Genomic DNA, 7,500 nt, shown 5'->3' with positions numbered 1-7,500 from the left:
GAACCGTATTCCCTTTCGTTCAAAATAATTCAAGTATTTTAATTATTTTTAAATATATTTTTATTAATATTTTTTTTTATTAAAAACTTGAAAATTTTCGGCTTTCGCCTTGAACTTAGGACCGACTAACTCGTGATCAACCACTGTTCACACGAAACCCTTCTCCACTTCAGTCCTCCAAGGTCTCATTCGATTATTTGCTACTACCACCAAGATCTGTACCAATAGCGGCTCCATGCAGGCTTACGCCAAACACTTCTAAGCACACTATTGTACCCTCCTACTCACTAAAGTTTCAAAATTTATAAATCAATCGAAATTGTTTTATAAATCATCTACTTTAGCGGTAATGTATAGGTATACAACTTAAGCGCCATCCATTTTAAGGGCTAGTTGCTTCGGCAGGTGAGTTGTTACACACTCCTTAGCGGATTACGACTTCCATGTCCACCGTCCTGCTGTTTTAAGCAACCAACGCCTTTCATGGTATCTGCATGAGTTGTTAATTTAGGCACCGTAACATTACGTTTGGTTCATCCCACAGCGCCAGTTCTGCTTACCAAAAGTGGCCCACTGGGCACATTATATCATAACCTCAACCTTCATATCAAGAAAGGTGAGGTTCTTACCCATTTAAAGTTTGAGAATAGGTTAAAATCGTTTCGACCCTAAGGCCTCTAATCATTCGCTTTACCAGATAAGATTATTTTATATAATTTTTAAATGCACCAGCTATCCTGAGGGAAACTTCGGAGGGAACCAGCTACTAGATGGTTCGATTGGTCTTTCGCCCCTATACTCAATTCTGACAATCGATTTGCACGTCAGAACTGTTTCGGTCTTCCATCAGGGTTTCCCCTGACTTCAACCTGATCAAGTATAGTTCACCATCTTTCGGGTCACAGCATATATGCTCAAGGTACGCTCCAGTTAGAGGTATAAATAATAATAAATTATCATTATACATAACTATATGGAACGCCCCGGGATTGAATTAATTGACTATTTATTAAAAAATAGACTAAAAATTAATCCCATTATATTTAAGTTAAGTTAATTATGCCATTAAGTTTAATATAACTCAATGACTTGCACATATGTTAGACTCCTTGGTCCGTGTTTCAAGACGGGTCCCGAAGGTATCCTGAATCTTTCGCATTGTTAATCATATAAATGCATACAAATAAATATTAATATCATAGATATTAAATTTTTTGTAAAATTCAAAAAATGAATTTTAGCATTATATATAATAAAATCTATCAACACTTTATCAAATCATTAGTATTTATTTTATGTTAATATGCTTAAAAAGCAAATTAATTTAAATAAACTTAATATCACCAATGATCTTTTGATAAATACTTTATTATGTTAATAGATTACAATGTCCTTATATGAAAAAAATGCACATTATTTTTTTAATTATTTAATGATGAATTTTTCATAATGGATATTCAGGTTCATCGGGCTTAACCTCTAAGCAGTTTCACGTACTATTTAACTCTCTATTCAGAGTTCTTTTCAACTTTCCCTCACGGTACTTGTTTACTATCGGTCTCATGGTTATATTTAGTTTTAGATGGAGTTTACCACCCACTTAGTGCTGCACTATCAAGCAACACGACTCTTTGGAAATATCTTTCTAGTAATCATTAACGTTATACGGGCCTGGCACCCTCTATGGGTAAATGGCCTCATTTAAGAAGGACTTAAATCGTTAATTTCTCATACTAGATATTAAGATATTCCATACACTGCATCTCACATTTGACATATAGACAAAGTGACTTAGTGCTGAACTATTTTCTTTTCGCTCGCCGCTACTAAGAAAATCCTTGTTAGTTTCTTTTCCTCCCCTCATTAATATGCTTAAATTCAGGGGGTAATCCCATATGAGTTGAGGTTGTTTTAATATTCTTTTTTTATCTTCTCACAATTTAATAAAAAAATTATATCATCTTTTCATCTCTATTTTTCTTTTCTCCTTTTATATATTGTAAATATATAAAAATAATAATAATGTAAAATGAGGCAATCCTAGAATAAAAAATTTAATTTTTATGCTAGACATTCCTCCTTTTAATTACATATATAAATTATTATTTTATATATATATATAAATAATATGAAAATTTTTTGTAAAGAATACTTAGATTCAATATTTTCATCATTTCATTTTATTTGAGAGGATTTTTTTTTTAAAGAATATATAATAAATAAAATTCATTATATATCTTTATTTTTTTTGCTATTAATATTATGAATTATTTAAAATCCAATAATATACACATTTGCTTAAATTCAATTATTTTTATAAAAGAATAAGCAACTTATTTAGCATAGTCTTACAACCCTCAACCATATGTAGTCCAAGCAGTACTTTAAAATTGAATTTAATGTACATAACAGCATGGACTGCGATATGCGTTCAAAATGTCGATGTTCATGTGTCCTGCAGTTCACACGATGACGCACAGTTTGCTGCGTTCTTCATCGACCCATGAGCCAAGTGATCCACCGCTTAGAGTATTTTTTTATTTATTTTTATTTATAACAAATGTCAATTTTTTTTTGCATATATTAATTGAAAGAGTAAAATTAAATAATATTAATAATATATAAATTGATTTTCTTTCAATAATATATATCAAATATATTTAACTCTAAACATTTTTATTAAGTTGCGAATGTCTTAGTTCAACAATAATACAGTGGTGGTATTTATTATGATTCAATTATTTTGTATTTTTTTAATCATTTTATGTATATATAATAATATAATAAATATATACCACTTTTGTTATTGTGAACAAATTAACTTATCATTCAATCAAATGAATAATAAGTACAACTTTTTATTTTCATGTTTAAAGGTTTTTAAAAGAAAAAAATAAGAAAAAACATTACAAAATGTACCATCATATATTATATTTAATATGATATAATTGATGGATCACAAATTGAATGAAAAAGAATAAAAAGAATTATGGATTCAAAATAATTATATAAATTTTTTTTTTTTTCTTTTTTTTTTTTTTTTTTTTTTTTCTTTTTGTTCGTTTGTTTGCTTGTCTGTTTGTTTGTTTGTTTGTTTGTTTTTCTTACGGATATGGAACACAATAATGATCCTTCCGCAGGTTCACCTACGGAAACCTTGTTACGACTTTTACTTCCTCTAAATAATCAAGTTCGGTCAACTTTTGCGAAACAACCGTGACACACGAGGCGTCACAGTGATCACGTCCGGAGACCTCACTAAATAATTCAATCGGTAGTAGCGACGGGCGGTATGTACAAAGGGCAGGGACTTAATCAATGCGAGTTAATAACTCGCACTTACTGGGAATTCCAAGTTCATGTGAACAGTTTCAGTTCACAATCCCAAGCATGAAAGTGGTTCAGCGGTTTACCCGGACCTCTCGGTCTAGGAAATACACGTTGATACTTTCATTGTAGCGCGCGTGCAGCCCAGGACATCTAAGGGCATCACAGACCTGTTATTGCTCAATCTCGTTACTGCTAGACGCAATTTGTCCATTTAAGAAGCTAGTGTCCTTATAATGGGACAAACCAACAGGTACGACTCCACTTATATAAACACATTCAAACACTTGTACATTCAAGATGTACGCATGAAAGAAGGCTATATAAGTTTCAACATCATAATCCTGAAAGCATCTATTTAATATATTTGAGTCTCGTTCGTTATCGGAATTAACCAGACAAATCACTCCACGAACTAAGAACGGCCATGCACCACCACCCATAGATTCGAGAAAGAGCTATCAATCTGTCTTACACGCTTATGTTCGGACCTGGTAAGTTTTCCCGTGTTGAGTCAAATTAAGCCGCAGGCTCCACTCCTGGTGGTGCCCTTCCGTCAATTCCTTTAAGTTTCAGCTTTGCAACCATACTTCCCCCGGAGCCCAAAAGCTTTGGTTTCCCGGGAAGCGACTGAGAGAGCCATAGTAGTAGCTACACCCAATTGCTAGCTGGCATCGTTTATGGTTAGAACTAGGGCGGTATCTGATCGCCTTCGAACCTCTAACTTTCGTTCTTGATTAATGAAAACATCTTTGGCAAATGCTTTCGCTTAAGTTAGTCTTACGACGGTCCAAGAATTTCACCTCTCGCGTCGTAATACTAATGCCCCCAAACTGCTTCTATTAATCATTACCTCTTGATCTAAAAACCAATGAAAGTAGAACAGAGGTCTTATTTCATTATTCCATGCACAAAATATTCAGGCATTTGGAGCCTGCTTTAAGCACTCTAATTTGTTCAAAGTAATTGTACCGGCCCACAACAACACTCGATGAAGAGCACTGAAGTAGGTTTAAATAGGAGGAATATATAAAAAATACATTGTATTAATTATATATAAGAACTCCACCGGTAATACGCTTACATACATAAGGTAATGTACATACCACAATATATAGTTGTACTACCCGTATGAAGCACAAATTCAACTACGAACGTTTTAACCGCAACAACTTTAATATACGCTATTGGAGCTGGAATTACCGCGGCTGCTGGCACCAGACTTGCCCTCCAATAGGTCCTTGTTAAAGGATTTAAAGTGTACTCATTCCAATTACAGGGCCTCGGATATGAGTCCTGTATTGTTATTTTTCGTCACTACCTCCCCGAACTGGGAGTGGGTAATTTACGCGCCTGCTGCCTTCCTTAGATGTGGTAGCCGTTTCTCAGGCTCCCTCTCCGGAATCGAACCCTGATTCCCCGTTACCCGTTGCAACCATGGTAGTCCTAGATACTACCATCAAAAGTTGATAGGGCAGACATTTGAAAGATCTGTCGTCGGTACGGGACCATACGATCTGCAAGTTATCTAGAGTTCAACCAATTTAACGATCAAATGATCGCTTGGTTTTAGTCTAATAAAAGCACACGTTCCATAAGGTCCGTGTTTATATTGCATGTATTAGCTCTAGAATTACCACAGTTATCCAAGTAACTGTTAACGATCTATGGAACCATAACTGATATAATGAGCCTTTTGCGGTTTCACTTTTAATTTGTTTGTACTTAGACATGCATGGCTTAATCTTTGAGACAAGCATATAACTACTGGCAGGATCAACCAGAATAATATTTTTATTTATATATTTTTCTTTGTTTTTCATATTTGAAAATTTCATAAATTACGGTGTATATAAAAAGTAAAGGGGCGACCCCCCTTTAGCTTTTCTTATCAAAATTCAAAAACCGTTTTTTATGAAAAAGAATTTTCGTTCTCTATATTATATATTTTATATAAAAATATAAGAACGATATTTCTTCTTAATATTTGCCAATTTTCAAATAATTTATCATTCTTAATAACATTTTACTTTTTTTTCAAATGCATTTTTAATGTAATAATTTCATATATTACATAATTTTTCTCTTTGAATTGAAATTAATAATTTCATAATTCTATTTTTTAATCATAAATATATATGATTGAAAAAATTTTCTCCTCTTTTCCTTTGTTTAAAATTTAATTTTTCTTATAAATTTTTGTTTTTCTTATTTTTTTCTCTTCATCATCTGTTTAATTTCCTGTATTTATACAAGAAACAAACAGTTGAGGATAATTTCTATGTAATGCTAGTATAGAATATAAAATTTTGAATTCAAAAATTTATTTCTATTTAAACTAACTATAGAAAACCAGGAATAAAATACAATAACACCAATATGCCATAACATGTTAGTATAGAATATAGATTCTTCATATATGTATATATATTCGAAAATTTTTTCTATTTAAACTAACGTATGGAAAACCAGGAATAAAATCATAATATTACCAGTTTAATATGGCTCAAATTCGAGTTTCATATAGTTATGATTCGATTTATATGCTTCAATATCATTGGTTAGTTAACTTTTGATATTTTCATATTATATCACATGCCTTCACCGTGAGTGTTTTTTGCCATGCACACCTCACATTGTCAAAAATGTATGGGAAAAATTCATTTCAATACATTTCAGTTTGATTTGAAATGTCTTTATTATATATTTTAGTGCCAATATGCCAAGGTTATATTCCATAACATGTTAGTATTAGAATATAGATTCTTCATATATGTATATATATTCGAAAATTTTTTCTATTTAAACTAACGTATGGAAAACCAGGCATAAAATCACAATATTACCAGTTTAATATGGCTTAAATTCGAGTTTCATATAGTTATGATTCGATTTATATGCTTCAATATCATTGGTTAGTTAACTTTTGATATTTTCATATTATATCACATGCCTTCACCGTGAGTGTTTTTTGCCATGCACACCTCACATTGTCAAAAATGTATGGGAAAAATTCATTTCAATACATTTCAGTTTGATTTGAAATGTCTTTATTATATATTTTAGTGCCAATATGCCAAGGTTATATTCCATAACATGTTAGTATTAGAATATAGATTCTTCATATATGTATATATATTCGAAAATTTTTTCTATTTAAACTAACGTATGGAAAACCAGGCATAAAATCACAATATTACCAGTTTAATATGGCTTAAATTCGAGTTTCATATAGTTATGATTCGATTTATATGCTTCAATATCATTGGTTAGTTAACTTTTGATATTTTCATATTATATCACATGCCTTCACCGTGAGTGTTTTTTGCCATGCACACCTCACATTGTCAAAAATGTATGGGAAAAATTCATTTCAATACATTTCAGTTTGATTTGAAATGTCTTTATTATATATTTTAGTGCCAATATGCCAAGGTTATATTCCATAACTCTCTATTTTAACTAACGTATGGAAAACCAGGCATAAAATCACAATATTACCAGTTTAATATGGCTTAAATTCGAGTTTCATATAGTTATGATTCGATTTATATGCTTCAATATCATTGGTTAGTTAACTTTTGATATTTTCATATTATATCACATGCCTTCACCGTGAGTGTTTTTTGCCATGCACACCTCACATTGTCAAAAATGTATGGGAAAAATTCATTTCAATACATTTCAGTTTGATTTGAAATGTCTTTATTATATATTTTAGTGCCAATATGCCAAGGTTATATTCCATAACTCTCTATTTAAACTAACGTATGGAAAACCAGGCATAAAATCACAATATTACCAGTTTAATATGGCTCAAATTCGAGTTTCATATAGTTATGATTCGATTTATATGCTTCAATATCATTGGTTAGTTAACTTTTGATATTTTCATATTATATCACATGCCTTCACCGTGAGTGTTTTTTGCCATGCACACCTCACATTGTCAAAAATGTATGGGAAAAATTCATTTCAATACATTTCAGTTTGATTTGAAATGTCTTTATTATATATTTTAGTGCCAATATGCCAAGGTTATATTCCATAACTCTCTATTTTAACTAACGTATGGAAAACCAGGCATAAAATCACAATATTACCAGTTTAATATGGCTTAAATTCGAGTTTCATATAGTTATGATTCGATTTATATGCTTCAATATCATTGGT

At 31.3% G+C, this 7,500-nt stretch overlaps 2 non-coding genes and 1 pseudogene across 2 annotated transcripts in view; all 3 read right to left on the bottom strand.

Annotated features, from left to right (window-relative positions):
* Positions 1 to 1,909, bottom strand: part of LOC129251663 (large subunit ribosomal RNA) — a 3,986-nt gene extending 2,077 nt beyond the window's left edge. The window contains exon 1 of the ribosomal RNA XR_008583058.1: positions 1 to 1,909. This exon is cut by the window's left edge and continues 2,077 nt beyond it. This is a non-coding gene — a ribosomal RNA (large subunit ribosomal RNA).
* A 442-nt stretch (positions 1,910 to 2,351) lies between these two features.
* On the bottom strand, positions 2,352 to 2,532 carry LOC129251671 (5.8S ribosomal RNA; annotated as a pseudogene).
* Positions 2,533 to 3,123: 591 nt separating this feature from the next.
* On the bottom strand, positions 3,124 to 5,114 carry LOC129251655 (small subunit ribosomal RNA). The gene has a single exon (XR_008583052.1). It is a non-coding gene; the product is annotated as a small subunit ribosomal RNA (ribosomal RNA).
* Positions 5,115 to 7,500: the final 2,386 nt, after the last annotated feature.

This window comes from Anastrepha obliqua, unplaced genomic scaffold (genome assembly GCF_027943255.1).
Source record: "Anastrepha obliqua isolate idAnaObli1 unplaced genomic scaffold, idAnaObli1_1.0 ptg000060l, whole genome shotgun sequence".
Taxonomy (NCBI): domain Eukaryota; kingdom Metazoa; phylum Arthropoda; class Insecta; order Diptera; family Tephritidae; genus Anastrepha; species Anastrepha obliqua.
The sequence above is the reverse complement of the archived record's forward strand: the minus strand, read 5'-3'. Positions and strand labels throughout refer to the sequence as shown.